The following is a 21486-nucleotide window of genomic DNA, read 5'->3' as shown; positions in this document are numbered from 1 at the left end:
GTGCAGAGAGAGAGAGACACACGCGGAGAGGGGAGACCCTCTGAATGAAGACCCTGTGCACTGCTCGCTCCCTCCCTCGTTCTCTCTCTCTCTCGCTGCTGCAACAGCTCCTCTCTCTCTCTCTCTCTCTCTCTCTCTCTCTCAGGTTCAAACGACTGAGGATGTGGACTTCCTGCCAGACTCAGAGACATCAGTCAAACTTCACCCCCAGATCAACCGAGCCTTTGTTCACTTCCTCCTCCTCCTCCTCCACCGCTCAGGTCGTACAGTGGTGGTGGAGGACAAAGCCACGCTGTAGAGGAGGAGGGAGTCCCAGGGAGAAGAAGCAGAGTGTCACTGGAAGTCACCCCCCGCAGGATATCCAGGAAGGCCAGGGGGCCAGAGAGTGTCCCAACAGCACTTCCATTCTTTATAAGGGAGTATAGTACAGTATGGAACAACACAGAGAGGGGGACAGTATGGAACACAGAGAGGGGGACCTAGTAACGACCAGGACTCAGTCATACCCCACCGGTTTCCCACCCGCCAACACTGACAATTGTGTTTGTAGGGACGACTGACCAAGCCGTGCCGGGAACTGAACCCGGGTCTACTCTCTCCTGTGGTAGAGTGCTTAGACCTACCCAGCCGCTCCTAGTGCTTAGACCTCTACACTACCCAGCCGCTCCTAGTGCTTAGACCTCTACACTACCCAGCCGCTCCTAGTGCTTAGACCTCTACACTACCCAGCTGCTCCTAGTGCTTAGACCTCTACACTACCCAGCCGCTCCTAGTGGTTAGACCTCTACACTACCCAGCCGCTCCTAGTGGTTAGACCTCTACACTACCCAGCCGCTCCTAGTGCTTAGACCTCTACACTACCTAGACACTCTAGTGCTTAGACCTCTACACTACCCAGCCGCTCCTAGTGCTTAGACCTCTACACTACCCAGCCGCTCCTAGTGCTTAGACCTCTACACTACCCAGACACTCTAGTGCTTAGACCTCTACACTACCCAGCTGCTCCTAGTGCTTAGACCTATACACTACCCAGCTGCTCCTAGTGCTTAGACCTCTACACTACCCAGCCGCTCCTAGTGCTTAGACCTATACACTACCCAGCTGCTCCTAGTGGTTAGACCTCTACACTACCCAGCCGCTCCTAGTGCTTAGACCTATACACTACCCAGCTGCTCCTAGTGGTTAGACCTCTACACTACCCAGCCGCTCCTAGTGCTTAGACCTATACACTACCCAGCCGCTCCTAGTGCTTAGACCTCTACACTACCCAGCTGCTCCTAGTGGTTAAACCTCTACACTACCCAGCCGCTCCTAGTGCTTAGACCTCTACACTACCCAGCCGCTCCTAGTGCTTAAACCTCTACACTACCCAGCCACTCCTAGTGCTTAGACCTCTACACTACCCAGCCGCTCCTAGTGCTTAGACCTCTACACTACCCAGCTGCTCCTAGTGCTTAGACCTCTACACTACCCAGCCGCTCCTAGTGCTTAGACCTCTACACTACCCAGACACTCCTAGTGGTTAGACCTCTACACTACCCAGCCACTCCTAGTGCTTAGACCTCTACACTACCCAGCCACTCCTAGTGGTTAGACCTCTACACTACCCAGCCACTCCTAGTGGTTAGACCTCTACACTACCCAGCCGCTGACCAATTCCTCTCCATGTTGGTGACCTCTGGGGGGTTGGGTACCGAACTCTGTACTTTTAAGGGTACCGACCGAATTACATCTGTAATACCGGGCGAGTACCGATTCACGCTAGATCAATTGGTACCAAATGGTACCTTTACCTGTTCAGTATAAGAGTGAGAAGTTTGGACTCATTTTTTACAACAGACATTTTTTACTGAAATGTTATTACAGAGAGAGTTAAAGGAACACACCAACTTTTGGGGAAATTAGCTTATTTGCCATCTACCCTGGAGTTAAGACAAGCAGATACATACCCTTTTCTTCTCTGTGCATGCACATTAGGCTTAGGGAACAGCCGCACGTTAGCCTAGCTTAGCGTCATTCACTGGAAGTAGGTGTGCCAGTGTAGCCTAGTTCCCAACAGTCACGAAATACACTCCAAATACAACTCCAAAACTTTCCTGTAAACATGTTGTGACCTGTGTGGAGAAATAAATGGTAGAGAAAAAAGGTACCATATTGGGTACCGATACCGAACTCCAGGAACTGGTATCGGTTCAAATGTGAACGGTACCCCCAACCCTAGCAGCAACCTCTCTAAACACGTCGTAGGGTTGATCGTCGGTCTCTCTACCACTCGGGGGAGCGAGCCCAGACGCTGCCCTCAAAACACCCTGGCGCTCTGAGCCGTCGGGCTGAGCATCGGAGCCTCCTGCTCCCGAGCATGTGTTCGGCAGGTGAGTCAGCATGTGGACAATGGCCAATTGTTTACCCAATGTCCTCTGGCTTCCTGCGTAAAGAACCCACCGAACAGGACACAGAATGACAACACTGTGTGTACGTTTAATCCACCCCAGAAACCTACCTCATACTATACCCAGAGAATTCCGTATGCACAATAGTGCTGTATATACTAGGGGTGTAACGGTACGCGGATACGTACTGTACCGCGTCAATGTGGTCCTCCGGTACAGTACGCGCTGTGCACCGAACAATTGCAACGGTGCAGAACCTTTTTTTGCAGAACTTAAATCCCCCCGGCCCTAATATAACGTGCACAATTAACCGGATGTTGTTTGTTCATTCCACGCAGCGAGCAGCTACACTGAACTAGAGCATATTAGCCTTAGTATGGCGAGTCAATACTAACTGACAAGCCAGAGCTATGTCATTGTTCAACTTTATTGCGTACTTTATCACGCATTTGAAACAGCATCACCCGAATGTGAATATCACTGGTACAAGGAAGAAACGGACCCTAGTGCAAACCCAGCTCCCGGTGGCATTCAAGCAGCATCTCGCTATTAATTCAGACCGGGCCAAAGCAATAACAAACGCCATAGGTGTTTTTATAGCAGCAGATCTGCGACCATACTCCGTTGTCGAGAACACTGGGTTTAAGCACATGTTAAAAGTAATAGAGCCCCGCTACCTAATTCCCTCTTGTCCGTATATCAGCCAGTCATACCACCAGCCCTGTATAAACTAGCCCCTTTCGTGACTGTGATGCAAGCCCTGCCCCTGTATTCAAGCGTCACAGTCATGAAAGGGGCTATGTATAAACAAGCACACGCTACAGTTGTCCACGACTTATCCTCCAAGGCATCTGCTATATAATAATCTTCAGATTTACTTAAGTGTTATTAGTAGGTTACAGCAGTAAGCATTAGTTTGCTCAGTAAATTATGGCCAATTCGTTTTATATTGTTTAATACAGTTAAATAAATAGATAAATGAAAAGCTATTTTTTTGGCAAACTTATTTTGGTTGTACTGTACTTGTGCTGCATGATGGCGACAATACATTTTAATGTAATGTAATGTAAAGCACTTTGATATGTTATGTTGTCTGTTTAAGAAATAGTGCAATAAATGATTTTATTGAAAAAATAAGAATCGTGATCTCAATTCTTAGAGAGAAAAATCAACGCGATTCACATTTTAGCAAGAATCGCCCGGCCCGGCCCCACTAGGGAGGTCCAGTGAATGTGTACGAAGCAGCATGAAGTCACACAGGGAGGGCCAGTGTATAAATACCAGCGTGTGGCCTCCTCCTCCTCGGCGCCACAGAAGAGCCTCTCTTGGTAACTAACGACGAGCGTCTCGTCTTTGTCCCTCCGGCGCTGCTCGGCCCGTCGTCTCTACGCCGTAGTGTTTAGTATTATTATGTGTAGAAAATAGCAGCGACACAGAGGCTGAGACCCGGGGGCAAGAACATCCAGAGTCTCAGAATAGCTCCCTGTCTGTCCCCAAGGACTGTGGTGCCGTCAGGCTCTTTCCCAAGCCGCCGGGGGGGAACCGCTCGTCCCACAGACTGGGTCCTGCTACAACTAACTAAGGGTTGGGTACCGTTCACATTTTGAGTCGATAATGGTACCAGTAGTACCGGCTCCTGGAGTTCGGTATCGGTATCCAGCCGCGGTACCTTTTTTCGGTACTTACGGTAACTCTCTCTGTAATAACAAAGAAAAATTATTTCAGCTGTAAAAAAAATGTGTCCACTTCTCAATTTCAACATTGTTATTTATTAGAACATTTGGTTATTTATTGTTGTAACACACCACCACCACACAAACTAAATCACATGATTGTGTATTGCATTGTGTTTTTAAATGTTTAAATATCAACATTATCTGGCCATCCTCAGTAAACACTATCAAACTCCTCTGACCTCGTCTGGTCTTTCCAAAGACCCAAGAGACGGGACAGTAATATATATATATATATTTGTGGAAAAGGCTCTCCCTTGTTTAGTATATTACACTCTTGTACTAAACATTGTAAAGGTAACAAAATGTGGTACCGATTGATCTAGCGTGAATCGGTACTCTGTAGTACTGATGTAATTAGTTCGGTACCCAACCATACCTACAACAACAGTTGCAATTGTAGGATGGACAGAAGCGGGCGGGGTTTGAGATGAGTCAATAAAGAATGTTTGGTCCATTAGATAATTCTAACATACCTCTACAGTGAAGTCATGCCAAAAGATCCAGGAAGTCAAGTGATCTTTGCTTTGATTTCTGACATGTTGGCTCTTAGTCTCTCAATATCGGGAGAATACCCTAGTAACCAGTATCGTCACATAGTCCACCCACCCAACCCCACCCCACCTACCCAACCTCCTCCAATGTACAGTTTCTACGTCAGATTTATATACACTCTTTCTTCTGGACACTTTTTGTATCACAAACAGTACTGTATTAGCAAATCTGGTATGTCATAAATGTATAGATGTAGCAGTACTGTCTATCTGTATGTCGTGTGTGTCATATATGTTATGATGAATTGAAAATGGGGGACCCTGATGTAAACAAGACGAAAGTCTCTCTCTGGTCTGCATCCCCTTAACAATTGTATGTATTGAGCTGTACTGTACTGTACCCATTCTGCAATCTGTTAATAAACTTTTCAATCAATCAACCAATCAGTCCCAATCTATATATCCCAGTGAACTATGATCTCTCCCCCTTAAATGGTAAATGGCTGCATTTATATAGCAGCTTTAATCCAAAGCGCTTTACAATTTGTTCCTCACATTTTATTTACCCATTCACTCACACACCGACGGCGGAGGCGACCATGCAAGGTGCCAACCTGCTCATCGGGAGCAGTTAGGGGTTAGTTAGTAGTTAGTTAGTAGGTAGTTAGTGTCTTGCTCAAGGACACTTCGACACGCTGCCCGGGAGGAACCTCCGGATTGCCAGACCACTGCTCTACCTCCTGAGCCACTGTCCCCCTTCTCCTAACTCATCTTAAAAGGAACACTTTTAGGAAATTAGCTTATTTGCCATCTACCCTGGAGTTAGACAAGAAGATACATACCTTTTTCTTCTCTGTGCGTGCAGTAGGAGTAGGAAGACGTTGGGACCTAGGCTAATGGAGGAACCTACTTCCAGTGACTGGCGCTAAGCTAGGCTAACGGTGCGCGTCTTCCTACTCCTACTGCATGCACAGAGAAGAAAAAAGGTATGTATCTTCTTGTCTAACTCCAGCGTAGATGGCAAATAAGCAATTTTTCCCAAAATGTTGGGAGTTTTCCTTTAAAGATAGGAAACAACCAGATGGATTCTGAGGAGGGAGGAGGACATGCCATCTGGGACTCCCCCACCCCCCCACCCCCACACTCTGACCCAGCCTGAGAACCTAAGCACCAGGGTCCTGGCTCCCTGCCCTCACCACTACCTAGAGGGAACATATCTAAATATAACAATGACAGCAACACACACAATGCTTGGGACTGTAGAGCCACAGGCCTGGAGAGAGAGAGGCCTCCTTTCCCAGAGTGGCAGCACGTATTCTGGAGGGGGGTGGTGAGGGGGGGGGGGATGACGACAAGAATGTGGAGGGAAAAGTATTCATAAACACTGGAACCACTGGACCCAGCAGAGAAAACGACGGTCTCTTAAGCCTACCACACTAGAACCCTTTCACTACCACACTAGAACCCTTTCACTACCACACTAGAACCCTTTCACTACCACACTAGAACCCTTTCACTACTCTAATGACAGACTAGCCTATATCAAATTGATACACTGAATAGGCAACAATCCAGTCCAGTCTAATCAATGCATGCCTATTTTTTTTAAGCTTTCAGGAGGGGCGGGCCGCTCCTTCAAGGCAATGGTAGGGGAAACACTGATTGTCTAATGACAGCTAGGGGTGTATACCTAATGACAGCTAGGGGTGTATACCTAATGACAGCTAGGGGTGTATACCTAATGACAGCTAGGGGTGTATACCTAATGACAGCTAGGGGTGTATACCTAATGACAGCTAGGGGTGTATACCTAATGACAGCTAGGGGTGTATACCTAATGACAGCTAGGGGTGTATACCTAATGACAGTTAGGGGTGTATACCTAATGACAGCCAGGGGTGTATACCTAATGACAGCTAGGGGTGTATACCTAATGACAGCTAGGGGTGTATACCTAATGACAGCTAGGGGTGTATACCTAATGACAGCTAGGGGTGTATACCTAATGACAGCTAGGGGTGTATACCTAATGACAGCTAGGGGTGTATACCTAATGACAGCTAGGGGTGTATACCTAATGACAGTTAGGGGTGTATACCTAATGACAGTTAGGGGTGTATACCTAATGACAGTTAGGGGTGTATACCTAATGACAGCTAGGGGTGTATACCTAATGACAGTTAGGGGTGTATACCTAATGACAGTTAGGGGTGTATACTTAATGACAGTTAGGGGTGTATACCTAATGACAGCTAGGGGTGTATACTTAATGGCAGCTAGGGGTGTATACCTAATGACAGTTAGGGGTGTATACCTAATGACAGTTAGGGGTGTATACCTAATGACAGCTAGGGGTGTATACCTAATGACAGCTAGGGGTGTATACTTAATGGCAGCTAGGGGTGTATACCTAATGACAGTTAGGGGTGTATACCTAATGACAGCTAGGGGTGTATACTTAATGGCAGCTAGGGGTGTATACCTAATGACAGTTAGGGGTGTATACCTAATGACAGTTAGGGGTGTATACCTAATGACAGCTAGGGGTGTATACTTAATGGCAGCTAGGGGTGTATACCTAATGACAGTTAGGGGTGTATACCTAATGACAGTTAGGGGTGTATACCTAATGACAGCTAGGGGTGTATACCTAATGACAGCTAGGGGTGTATACTTAATGGCAGCTAGGGGTGTATACCTAATGACAGTTAGGGGTGTATACCTAATGACAGTTAGCGGTGTATACCTAATGACAGCTAGGGGTGTATACCTAATGACAGTTAGGGGTGTATACCTAATGACAGCTAGGGGTGTATACCTAATGACAGCTAGGGGTGTATACCTAATGACAGTTAGGGGTGTATACCTAATGACAGCTAGGGGTGTATACCTAATGACAGCTAGGGGTGTATACCTAATGACAGCTAGGGGTGTATACCTAATGACAGCTAGGGGTGTATACCTAATGACAGTTAGCGGTGTATACCTAATGACAGCTAGGGGTGTATACCTAATGACAGCTAGGGGTGTATACCTAATGACAGCTAGGGGTGTATACCTAATGACAGCTAGGGGTGTATACCTAATGACAGCTACTAGGGGTGTATACCTAATGACAGCTAGGGGTGTATACCTAATGACAGCTAGGGGTGTATACCTAATGACAGCTAGGGGTGTATACCTAATGACAGCTAGGGGTGTATACCTAATGACAGCTAGGGGTGTATACCTAATGACAGCTAGGGGTGTATACCTAATGACAGCTAGGGGTGTATACCTAATGACAGCTAGGGGTGTATACCTAATGACAGCTAGGGGTGTATACCTAATGACAGCTAGGGGTGTATACCTAATGACAGCTAGGGGTGTATACCTAATGACAGCTAGGGGTGTATACCTAATGACAGTTAGGGGTGTATACCTAATGACAGCTAGGGGTGTATACCTAATGACAGCTAGGGGTGTATACCTAATGACAGCTAGGGGTGTATACCTAATGACAGCTAGGGGTGTATACCTAATGACAGCTAGGGGTGTATACCTAATGACAGTTAGGGGTGTATACCTAATGACAGCTAGGGGTGTATACCTAATGACAGCTAGGGGTGTATACCTAATGACAGCTAGGGGTGTATACCTAATGACAGCTAGGGGTGTATACCTAATGACAGCTAGGGGTGTAACGTGTATACCTAATGACAGCTAGGCCTAACAAAAATAATGATTTGTTTCCGGTTGCCGACCGACCCTGCCGATTTAGGTGCGACCCAATATATTTTATGAGTTAAAAAAAAAAAAAAAAAAAAAATCTTTTTCTTTTTTTTAATAAAGTTTCATAGAAATCTTAGTCAAACCTTTAGTATTATGGATATTAAACATGCTGGCAGAGTACATGCATCCATGTTGTTGTGAACATTTTAATTAAATAAAGAAATTCCCTATCCATAGTCGCCGTGAGAAAGAATAAAATAAAAAAATAAAATAAAATAAATTCCCTACCTACCTATGGCCTAACTGACAACCAACAGGAAACAAACAATATTTTTTTATGCCCTAGGGGTGTATACCTAATGACAGCTAGGGGTGTATACATAGGGCTGTCTTAAATACTGCAAAGCTTCGTTCGATGGGCATGGGATTTGAATATGAAAATAAAATTCGATTATTATGATTTTCTTTTGTGTTTTTTGTGTGCAAAATCAACTCTGCCTCTCTTTGTTAACTACAACAAGCAATGCTGTTTGTTATTTAAGATGAGGTCGGACTCGGCACTGACAGATTTGTGTTCATTGTGCTGCTTTTATAAAGCCTCAAATGACGGCTTACAATATTTCATGAAAGCAAAGTGTTTTGTTTGTCTAAGGTTTAAACTTTACAGCACTGACAAAGTTGAACAAAGGGCTGTACAAGTCCTACAACATGAAACATTTTAATAACATTTTATTAAAAAAAAATGTATCTCGAAGCTTCGAGATTTGAGCTTCGAGATGATTTGTTTTTGTTTAATTTTGTTTGTATATTTACATGTTCGAAATAAAGATTTCAAATCAAATCTTCAGGCACGCCCAGTCTTCAGGGCAGCACACAGTGAAAATGTTTCAAGTAACAGAGTTTATTAACAAACTATTTATTACATGCTGCATATTATACTGTGCATGCGTGCGCATACTAAGGGACAAACATCTGTGCAATAGCACTTACCACCAAAATCACACATTGGTCCATGCCTACTAGACGCAAAGGATATGGGTGTACACTAGGGATGGGTACCTTTCACATTTGAACCGATACGGTACTGGTACCTGTGAATCGATACCGGTACCCAACAGTACCTTTTTTCGGTACTTTAGTCTAAAACATTTTTATTTACCTACCTCAGTCGTGAAAAAAAAAACCTAACTTCAAATAACTACAATTTCTACCGTTTTCGGCTTGCCATAGCTCCAACTGCTTTGTTGTTGAATCAAGTCAAATCCTAGGTAAGCATATATTGTGCGTGTGAACGTTGACATGAAAAGAAAAAAGGTAAAAAAAACTAAAAGTAAGTCAAAGAAGAAAAAAAAAAAAAAAAGGGGGGGGGGGTTTTCCCGGTATTTCACTTGAATTGATACTCGGTAGTACCGACGTGTTTCGGTTCGGTACCTCAAAAGAACCGAATTCGGTACCCATCCCTAGTGTACACAGCTGCTTTTCGTATGTTGTGTCGATACCAACATTTTGACTTCGATACAGATAGGAAAGGTAATGGAATATATTATTAGATGACAGACGTGGAAAGTTCTTTATACAATTCTTTAATTCATTATAATTCAAATTAATATTTTTACGCTGTTAAAATGTAAATAGTGAAAAATAGTACAATTATTCTGTTACAGCTGCTGAGCTATATACTATAGCTAATGTCCATCAATATCTTCCTTTTGAATGAAATAGGTTAAGGAATCAGGAGAGAGAGGATGCAAAGCTCGCAGAGTTTTCCAGAGAGAGAGAGAGAAAGAGAGAGAGAGAGAGAGAGAGAGAGAGAGAGAGAGAGAGAGAGAGAGGTTTTTACCACGACGAGGATGCAAAGCGAGGATGCAAAGCATTTTAGACCATTGAACCCGTTGCTCGCAGAGTTTTCCTTACACATAGAAACAGCGTGACTCGTGAGATAAGTTGTCAAGAGCTGTCAAACGCAGGGCTGAATAGATAGATGTCATAGCTTCTAAAATTGAAGGTCCACTGTAGAGCCCTGTCAACTAAGCGTTCCTTTATTTATCCTCTTGGGGAAATGAAAGTGTCATAGCAGCAGGGGGGGTGGGAGGTACAGGTAGGATAGGTAGTAATAATAATAGAACATAGAACAAAGTGATAATGATAATAGTGATCAGTAGTAGTTAGGGCTGACCTTCGAAGCTTTTTTTGGCAATCGAAGCTTCGGGGCCGAGCTTCGATTTTGATTCGAAGCTTCGAGAGAGAAAAAAAAAAATAAAAAATAAAAAAATTATCTTATGTTGTGGGACTTGTACAGCACTTTTATAAACTTTGTTGTTTGTAAATGTGCTCTATAAATAAAGTGGGTTGGATTAATTAATTAAGTAGCCCCTTTCGTGACTGAGCCAACAAGGTTTCACTCGGCTGTGTGATTTAATTCAAGATGGATCGCTGTTGTCGTTTGAACAACTTCAGATTTCATAGGAACTACCAATCCCCCAAATCAAGAATGTTTAAGATGAATGAAGTAAGATTTTGATTATTTGAAATATGGCCTGTGTAGACTAAACTATGCACAGAATTATGTCAGTCTACAAGGTCCGGATTCTACATGGTCCGGCAATGTAGACCTTGTAGACTCCACTACAGACCAATTATCAGTGAATGTTCATGCATTTTTAAGAAGGGCAACTTCCACAAAAAAACAAAGAACTCACCAAAACATCTCAGTAGCACCTTATCTAAATTTTATTTCCTATTTTGTTTATTCATCCCAGTATCTTTCTTTCTTATGTGTGGAATTCTACAAGGCATGTAGGTGTATATGTATTTGAGGATGATATCCTTCAAACAGGCAATAGTGATGATATAATTTGGGCAGTGCTGAGCTGGGTTACTTTCCTCCAGTGTATTTGTCCCCCGGCCGCACCCAATGGCCCCATGCGCGCGCGTGCGCACACACTCACACACACACACACACACACACATTTAGTCATTTAGCTGACGCTTTTATCCAAAGCGACTTACAAGTTCTGTACGACAAGACAGCAAGAAGGGTACAACTCTATCAGATGAGTAACAATGTTTATCAAAGTGTTGCGTGTTACAGTGTAGGTTAGTTTATTAGGAAAAGTGCATGACAGTAAGGTTAGTCACGGTTAGATTTTTTTTTTTTTTTTTTTTTAATCATTTCAGTTAATGGTTGAAGAAGTGAGTCTTTAGTCGACGGCGAAAGATTGGACGGGATTCGGCTGTCCTAACTGGGATGGGTAGTTCACACACACACACACACAAATCGAAGAAAAAAAAAATTTAGATATTTTTTTTTTATCTTTTTTTTACTTCGATTTTTTTTTAATGTTCGAAGCTTGTGCCATCGAACGAAGCTTCGAAGTATTTAAGACAGCCCTAGTAGTAGTGAACAGTAGTGAGCGGCAAGATTCAATCCGACAGTAGTAATAGTGACGATGGTATACATGGTCCAAACCGTAGCAACACTGCACCAGAGTCCCTGCAGTGTTTATTATTAAGAGTCAGATCATCCCACCAGTTCAAGTTCACCAGCCGTTAGCTCTCCAGCAATTGGCAGTGGTCCGTGCCCACGGCTGTGGAGCAACTGGCATGAAGAAGGACTGGCCGAGGCGGTTAGTGATGTGTCGTGGGGCGGGGGTGGATGAGTCTATGGCTGAACGCGCTCCTCATCCTGACTCGCTCCTCATAGAGGGGGTGGGGCGGGGGGTTTCCTCGCCCTCCTCTTCGACCACCACCACTTCCTGAGTGACGAACACTAATTAGGTAGGCCTTCTATTTCTGGGGGGGCTTGATGTTGATAGTTTTCAGCGTGAGTAACGTCTGTTTGTTTGTTGTTGTAGAAGCGCCGTGTATGATATGATATGATATGATACCTTTATTTATATTGCGCCCCTCAACCAATAGTTACATGGGCCCGGGGCGCCTAAATATTAAAGGCAACCAACTTGTGTCTAGCCACGCCCAACTTACGTCTAGCCACGCCCCGCGGCGACGCGGCAGCAGCAGAGAGCGCTCTGCCGCGGAGCGTCCGCTCTGCCGCGGAGCTCTGTTGCGGAGCTCTGTCGCGGCAGCATTATGTAGCAGTAATCCTCCCTCTTTTAAGATCTACAACTAGCTCAACTGGCAACACTGCATTGCTGTCGATCCTGCGGTCCGTTGGTAACAAGTTCGATTCCCATCCATTTTTTTTTTTTTTTAACATGCATTCTTTCGCCGGTTAAGTTTAGGCATGTTAACTTTAAGCATTGTTTCGGAGTTGGTTAAGGTTAAGGTTAGGCATCGTTTCGGAGTTGCTTAAGGTTAGAAGGGTTAAGTTTAGGCGCTGTTAAGGAGCTGGTTAAGGTTAGAGTTTGTCTTAGAGAATGGCAATAGACAGCCTATTTCCGCGCTGCAGCTCTCTCGCGCTGCCGCGGTCACATGGGCGTAGTGGCCAATCAGAGAAACGCTAAACACAAGTTGGTTGCCTAAAATATTCACGCGCCCGGGGCGCATCCCGGGAAAGAAAGAGAAACGTGAACAATTCGAAAACAGAAAAAATACATGCAGCAGGCCAACCAAGCAGATAGAGAATGGACAGACATACTACAATACAAAACTAGCTCATGGATTGTTTATGGCGAAAATTTGGGTTTTGAGCATGGCCTTAAAGGTCCATAGAGTGCTTGCAGATTTTAAGTTGAGTGGGAGCTTGTTCCAGAGTGTCAGTGCTGCGACTGTGAATGCCTACCTACCCCCTGTTCACTCCCCTGTTCACTCCCCTGTTCACTCCCCACAAGACATTCCCTCAAAAAGAGGAGTGGTGATCATCACAGCACGGTGCAAATTATTACACCATGCCGGTCTGACGTCCATTCAGTTGTCAGCCCGACTGGACAGCAACCTATTTGCAGTGTTATAGTCTGACCTCCATTTCACCCGACAGAGTGATGAAGGGAATAAGGCTTATCCACAGACTGGTCAAGCAAATGAAGCACAGCCGGCCCGTCACACGAGCCTCTCTGGCGCAGACGTACTAACCAGACCGACTGCGGATGTCAAAACACACACAAACTGGCACTTAGGCTGTCCTAAAAAGAACTGGCCTCGCCAGCGGCCACTCCACGCTGCGTTTTCACAGTGAGGCGCAGCCCGTTTGTTCTGTCACCATCTAGTAGGGCCGGCCGATTAATGGGAGTTTTGGCTTCCTGCGACGTGGAAGATCATCAAGATAAAATTATTATTGTGCCGCGTTTTTAGTCTCGTGTTGTAAACGCAGCAGCACACCCTTCCTTCCCAGCGGTGCTCTCTGTCCCTCAGTAGTTCCAGTTTGTGTGGAGGAGGAGGGGAGGAGGTAGAAGATGACAGAAAGGCGGCCTTTGGTCGAGAAGAAAGGTAAAACGAATTCAGTCGTCGTCATATGATGTTCTCAAATCAATGAGTTAAGTGTTTAATAAGCGTGATTTCAATATAAAATCTAAATAATCGTGATTTTTTTTTGCCATAATCGAGCAGCCCTAACATCTAGATGAAATAAAAACACATAAGAATGTAAATGGCCTAACTACTTTATTGTTCTAGTGTTGTCATTTCCATCAACAAGTGATTTCTAATGGGTCCTGAGTCTGACTCCTAATAAAAACTAAAGGACGACAAGTTCATCTACAGAGTCATACGCTGAGAACCATCAAGCCCACACTTCCCTACACAAAGTCCACACACAAAACCCACACACACACACCACCACTGGTGATTTCAGCATCTAAATCCTTCTAAGGGACAGCAGGAAATCCGGTGCAACTGTGAGAGAATTGGAACTATATCAAACCCGCCCTCTTTTCTTGATCCTCCAATCACAACGGGGGGGGCGGGTGATAAACACATCCTAGCAGTGAATAGACTGTTAGGGAAGCTGCTTGATAGCCTCTCTGTCTGGATCCACTATCTGGTGCTTTTTGAGACCCCTTTGGGCCAATAACAGCCATCATGAGGCTGTCTTTCAGGCAGACAAAGGGGCCATTCACGCATCTCCAATGGATAATATTACCAGAGAGCTGTAGATCATTCGCTTTTTGACACAAAGGATGCTATTGATTGGAACGAATAAAAAAAGCTATTTTGCACATAATCTCACACCCAAATCTAGTTAATGGGTTACATGTCCTCTAGTGATGTCACCAGAGGCCACTGAATCCTCGTGATGGGTTAATTACAGCTCAATGAAATTTATGTAAATGTAAAAATAGCAATCCCTTACCGCTAACCTTTGATCTAGGCCTAAATTATTCCATTTATCTCTAATTAATACAATACAAGGATTCACTAATCACTGTAGAGGACAAATACCCTTTTAAAAGATGATAAGAAATTGTATGATGAAAAAAACAATTGTGCAGTGCACTGTCGAGTCTGAGCTCGAAACACAAACATTTCATTACCTGCAATTAGGGATGGGTACCGAATTCGGTACTTTTGAGGTACCGAACCGAAACACGTCGGTACTACCGAGTATCGAATCAAGTGAGAAACCGAAAAAAAAAAATAAAAAAAAAATAAAATAAAAATATTTTTTATTATTATATTTTTTTTACTTTTTTTTTTTTTTTTTTTACTTTTTTTTTCATGTCAACGTTCACACGCACAATATATGCTTACCTAGGATTTGACTTGATTCAACAACAAAGCAGTCGGAGCAATGGCAAGCCGAAAACTGTCGAAATTGTAGTTATTTGAAGTTTGGATTTTTTTTTTTACGACTGAGGTAGGTAAATTAAATTTCTTGAGACTAAAGTACCGAAAAAAGGTACCGTTGGGTACCGGTATCAATTCACAGGTACCGGTACCGGTATCGGTTCAAATGTGAAAGGTACCCATCCCTACCTGCAATGCCCCTGTATTGTTGTGTATTTGACAATAAATAACTTGAACTTGACCTTGTGACAATTTATTACATTAGGGTGCTCATTAATTTCCCCATAGACGTTTCCCATAGATGGCACATGGATCTGGCATAAAGTTCAAGTTCTTTATTTGTCAAATACACGACAATACAGAGGGGCATTGCAGGTAATGAAATGCTTGTGTATCGAGCTCAAGACTCAACAACAGTGCACAATTAAGAAACAACAATGAATACAAGATATGGTCCATTTCGAGTTTGTTGATGATGCAGTCACTTCTGCAGATCTATCATGTCCGTTACGGTGAGGTAGGTTGGTGACCGAAGCGACCCATTCATTCACAGGCATGGAAACAACACCAGGGTCCGTCCCTCCCCATGCATCCCCCCACGACACGTCATTAGGGCCCACGTCCTGTCAGCATTAGGGAGGGTATTAAGCTCATTGTTTATGAGCACAGCTAAGCCCCCCTGAGCTTTCCACAAACAAAGCTCTCGGTCTAATTCCTGACCATGCAGCAGGAGCCACCTCTTAGATCAGATCACACACACACAGCACCTGATTAGGGCTTTTCCCCCAAATCTGGATTGGCAACGCTGTAAACATATTCAGATGCCCATTAGGCTAAATTAAACTCCCAAATCCCTCTTGGTTACAGTAGATGGTGGGGAAATACAGTATCTGCCTGGCCTATCTGGTTTTGATTCTTGTGTCACTGTAATTGTTAAGATCAGGCAATGGGGCCAGGAGTTGATGTGTTGATATGTATCGAAAGGTATCTAGTAGGGCTGACCCCTATTAGTCGAATAGTGAATCAATAGTCGACTAATCGATCGAAAGGAGCTGTAGTCGACTGCCAACCTCTTAGTCTAACGCAAAAATATATATATATATATTATTATTTTATTTTTTTTCCTTTCCAAAAGAAAAGAGGCCTAGAAGCGTGGCTAACGCTAATGGCACGCATACCAGAGGCTAACTGCCTACGAAAACAGGCACAGAGGCACTGAAAGAGGATTTCACCCATCTAATGAACACACTAGACAAATATCAAGATGTATCCATCAGTGGACCACTTGCATGCTTTCGCAGAGGACAAGAAGCCTTCAGTCGACTCCTTCAGACATTAAGCACCCCACAGCCCAAATGGAATGATACATAACAAATATTTAAAAATTATACTTTTTTTTTTTCATAGTCGACTAATAGTCGACTATCGGCTCATTTTGGCGACTACAAGTCGACTATACAAATCCTTAGTCGGGGACAGCCCTATAGTATCTAGTACCAATACCATTAGTGGGGTGGGCTCTGTAGTACATATACATCATTAGCACTATTACCCAGTAGTACTCATTAATTTATATATTTCATATGCAGGTTTAATCACCTGTACATCACACAGAGGTTTGTAATCCCATGACTAGCTTCCATCAACTGAACAGTCTCATGGGTTGAACTAAATCTGCTCATGTTGACAAGAACAATGACTTGAAGGCATGAAGGAAATCAAATTAGATTGAGGGAGAGAGAGAGGGAGAGAGAGCGGAGGGAGAGAGAGAGAGAGATGCCAGAGGGAAAAGATGCAGGGCACAAAGATACAAAGAAGGTTAAGAGAGAGGGAGAGAGATAGAGAGAGGAGAGAGATAGAGAGAGGAAACTGACTCGACTTAGCAGCAACAGCATGGCAACACAACACCGGAGGCACAATTCTTATGCGTGGCTTCAAGTTCACTCGAGCGTCACACAAACTCAAGAGCCGTGCGTCACATCCAAACATAAGAGCGTCACGCTGCAGCCTATAGACGAGGCCAGCGGTCACAAAGAGCGACGTGTCACGCTGTAGCCTATAGACGAGGCCAGCGGTCACAAAGAGCGACGTGTCACGCTGTAGCCTATAGACGAGGAGGTCACACAGAGAGTCACGCTGCAGCCTATAGACGAGGAGGTTACACAGAGAGTCACGCTGCAGCCTATAGACGAGGCCAGCGGTCACAAAGAGCGACGTGTCACGCTGTAGCCTATAGACGAGGAGGTCACACAGAGCGTCACGCTGCAGCCTATAGACGAGGAGGTCACACAGAGAGTCACGCTGCAGCCTATAGACGAGGAGGTTACACAGAGCGTCACGCTGCAGCCTATAGACGAGGAGGTTACACAGAGCGTCACGCTGCAGCCTATAGACGAGGAGGTTACACAGAGCGTCACGCTGCAGCCTATAGACGAGGAGGTCACACAGAGTCACGCTGCAGCCTATAGACGAGGAGGTCACACAGAGTGTCACGCTGCAGCCTATAGACGAGGAGGTCACACAGAGAGTCACGCTGCAGCCTATAGACGAGGTCACACAGAGAGTCACGCTGCAGCCTATAGACGAGGAGGTTACAGAGAGCGTCACGCTGTAGCCTATAGACGAGGAGGTCACACAGAGAGAGAGTCACGCTGCAGCCTATAGACGAGGAGGTCACACAGAGCGTCACGCTGCAGCCTATAGACGAGGAGGTCACACAGAGCGTCACGCTGCAGCCTATAGACGAGGAGGTCACACAGAGCGTCACGCTGCAGCCTATAGACGAGGAGGTCACACAGAGTGTCAGGCTGCAGCCTATAGACGAGGAGGTCACACAGAGTGTCACGCTGCAGCCTATAGACGAGGAGGTCACACAGAGCGTCACGCTGCAGCCTATAGACGAGGCCAGTGGTCACATAGAGCGACGCGTCACGCTGCAGCCTATAGACGAGGAGGTCACACAGAGAGTCACGCTGCAGCCTATAGACGAGGAGGTCACACAGAGAGTCACGCTGCAGCCTATAGACGAGGAGGTCACACAGAGAGTCACGCTGCAGCCTATAGACGAGGAGGTCACACAGAGAGTCACGCTGCAGCCTATAGACGAGGAGGTCACACAGAGTGTCACGCTGCAGCCTATAGACGAGGCCAGCGGTCTCATAGAGCGTCACGCTGCAGCCTATAGACGAGGCCAGCGGTCTCATAGAGCGTCACGCTGCAGCCTATAGACGAGGCCAGCGGTCTCATAGAGTGTCACGCTGCAGCCTATAGACGAGGCCAGCGGACTCATAGAGCGTCACGCTGCAGCCTATAGACGAGGCCAGCGGACTCATAGAGCGTCACGCTGTAGCCTATACGGTTTTCCGTGAGTGGGGCTTGAAACCAAAGAGGAAAGTCTCTCACACTGAGACATAATTTCACTCTCGTCGTCATTGTCATCTACTGGAATCACACGAGGTGGTTGTTCTGCTCTGTAGAGCTGCCAGGCTAATGGTTGCTACTGTCACACTGAAAATAAGCCTTGTACTACTTAACAATTAGCACCCCCCCCCCCTATTACTGCTCATCCCCACTCACTCACTCGTCCCACCCACTCACTCACTCACTCACTCATCCCACTCACTTAAACTGTGACAAAAACAAAATCCCATTAAGGTGGCAGATGACAGCAGAACAATAGAGGCCACACAGGCAGAGGATATGATGAGGGCTAGATCCTGTTGGGAGAGAGAGAGAGACAGACAGAGGGAGAGAGGGAGAGAGAGAGGGGGAGAGAGACAGAGAGAGGGGGAGAGAGACAGAGAGAGAGAGACAGAGAGAGGGGGAGAGAGACAGAGGGAGAGTGAGAGAGAGAGAGGGGGGGGGGGTAGAGTGGAGACACCAGACAGCTCTCGTCACTGCATGTCCTCCCCTCACCAGATATATACATTGAGGCAGAGTGAGATGCCCAGTTAACCTTCCAAAGGCGACCAACCAAGCATGGCATGGTATACGGACCAGTTGGCAGTTACTGGCCTACTTCTGAAGACCAAGGCAGATTCTGTGCCCTGTGGTTTTGGGGGGGGGGGGGGGGGGCTTGTCAAGGCTCTCGTTGACATTTTTCACATCTATTGAATGAAACAGGCAGATACACTTGCTCAATTATCTACCATCAGCTAAATAAAGCTGGACCGGGCTGACACACTTCATCTTGAGAGAAGTTACTATAAGACACGTTAGGGTGGGTTAGTGGTACTATAACAAACACATCCTCTTCCAATTGTCAAATTCGGCTTACTCTCTAATATACCTAGTTTAACGAGAGAAACGACTGACGCTCGTTATGTAGAGATCTTCAGTAGGGAGCTGGAAGGTCTGAGAATGGATGCTGAAAATGGACAGAACTACTAACTATAGCCTTCACAGAAATACAACCCCCCCCCCCCCCCCCCCCCACCTCCTCCAATGTACAGTTTCTTCCCTCTCAAATGTATATATACTGTCTTTTTAGACTCTTTTTGTACTCCCCCACCCCCTCCTAATAGACAGTCTCCTCCCCACCGCATGTATATATTCTCTCCCCACCGTATGTATATTTCTCTCCCACCCACCCACCCACCCCCACCTAATGTACAGTCTCCTCCCCACCGCATGTGTATATATTCTCTCCCCACCGTATGTATATTTCTCTCCCACCCCCTCCTAATGTACAGTCCCCTCCCCATCATATCTATATACTCTCTGTGAGGATCTATGGGTAACAGTACTGTATATTTGCATATCGTATATGTCACAAATGTAACAGTACTATCTATATACCTGTATGTCATGTATGTCCCTATGCCATAAATGTCATGTATGTTGTCGTGTATGTCATAAATGTCACTATGAATTGAAAATGGGGGACCCTGATGTAAACAAGACAAAAGTCTTTCTCTGGTCTGCATCCCCTTAACAATTGTGTGTATTGAGCCGTACTGTATTGTAACCATTCTGTAATCTGTTAATACAATGTTCAATCAATCAATCAAACATAGCCAGTGTTCAGAGTCAACAACCACTGATCTAGGTAGGCTAATCAAACACAAACACACACACAGAGTACATGACTACATAGGAGGGAATCAGGGAAACCCAGTAGCTAATAATATATAAGACAGCAATATCCTAAAAGAACCAGCTGTCAGGTAAAGCGTCTTCTACTCAAACTAGTAACAACAGCTGCCATTCTCTCTCTCAGTCGTCGCCACCAACAGATTGATTGAAACTTTATTACCAGATTGCAGAATGGGTACAATACAGTACAGCTCAATACACACAATTGTTAAGGGGATGCAGACCAGAGAAAGACTTTCGTCTTGTTTACATCAGGGTCCCCCATTTTCAATTCATCATAACATTTTATGACATACAGATAGACAGTACTGCTACATCTATGACATACCAGATGTGCAAATACAGTACTGTTTGTGATACAAAAAGGACATTAGATAGTGGCCATAAAAGGGACCACCAAAGCCTCTTCATGTGTGTTGCCACAGCACAGTCTGAAACCAGCCGTTTCAGACACAAATATGTGGCAGTCTAACCAACGTTATTAACGTGGCTACTACTACTACTAGCTCCACTTCCCTATAGGACCATAAAGGCAACAACACAAGAGACAGGATGAAGGAGGAGGTGTTGTAGCCTGGCGTCGTTGAGCTAGCTAGCAGGACGGGACGTTAGTAGGTAGTAGCTTACCTTTCGGCGTGAAGAAGACAAACGTTACTCTTCGTACGACGAGCAGAAAGAAAGTCCACTATTATCTCATAATTCTCCCCTCCACTATCCAGGGGAGATGTCACCCAGACAAACGGCAGGCTTCACTCACTCGTCACGGTTTAATAATAATAATAATAATAATAATGACCGTCGAGGGTCTCCTCACTCTCACCACCAGTCAGGAAACACAACAGCGACTACCTCACGCGCTCGTCTCTGCGTCTCTGGTGAGGAGGAACAGAGGAACACGCCGCGCGAGCTGCTGCAGCTGTTTGGAAGGAGGCAGCGCTGTGCCTCGTGACTTTTTTCCGTAGCCTATGTGTGCGAAGACGCTCTCTGATTGGCTAGCCGCGTACAGCGGAAGAGACCCTTCGGCGCTAAATCAATCAGAGAGGGTCTTCGCTGTACGCGGCTAGCCAATCAGAGAGCGGCTTCGCACACATTGGCTACGGAAAGAAAATCACGCCGCTGTGACAGGAGGACCGTGCGCGCGCAGCCGACACAACAGCAGCAGGGTGCGCGCGCTCCGGGTTCACAGGAACACACACGTGTGTGTGGTGGTTGTCAAGGAAACTATAAAAGAGAGGAAGGGTCATGACGTCAGAGTTTGATTGATTGATTGATTGATTGATTGATTGATTGATTGATTGATTGATTGATTGATTGATTGATTGATTGATTGATTGATTGGTTGATTGATTGATTGATTGAAAACTTTATTAACAGATTGCAGAA

General features: G+C 45.3%; 1 protein-coding gene across 1 annotated transcript in view; it reads right to left on the bottom strand.

Moving 5' to 3' along the window:
- The window catches only part of LOC311244827 (uncharacterized protein), a gene marked incomplete at its 3' end in the record, with an annotated part of 93425 nt that extends 72498 nt beyond the window's left edge, over window positions 1-20927 (bottom strand). The window contains exon 1 of the mRNA XM_084334510.1: window positions 20731-20927. The remainder of the gene's footprint in view (window positions 1-20730) is intronic.
- Window positions 20928-21486: the final 559 nt, after the last annotated feature.

Source organism: Notolepis coatsorum (assembly GCF_963971535.1).
Source record: "Notolepis coatsorum genome assembly, chromosome: 18".
Taxonomy (NCBI): Eukaryota; Metazoa; Chordata; class Actinopteri; order Aulopiformes; family Paralepididae; genus Notolepis; species Notolepis coatsorum.
The sequence above is the reverse complement of the archived record's forward strand: the minus strand, read 5'-3'. Positions and strand labels throughout refer to the sequence as shown.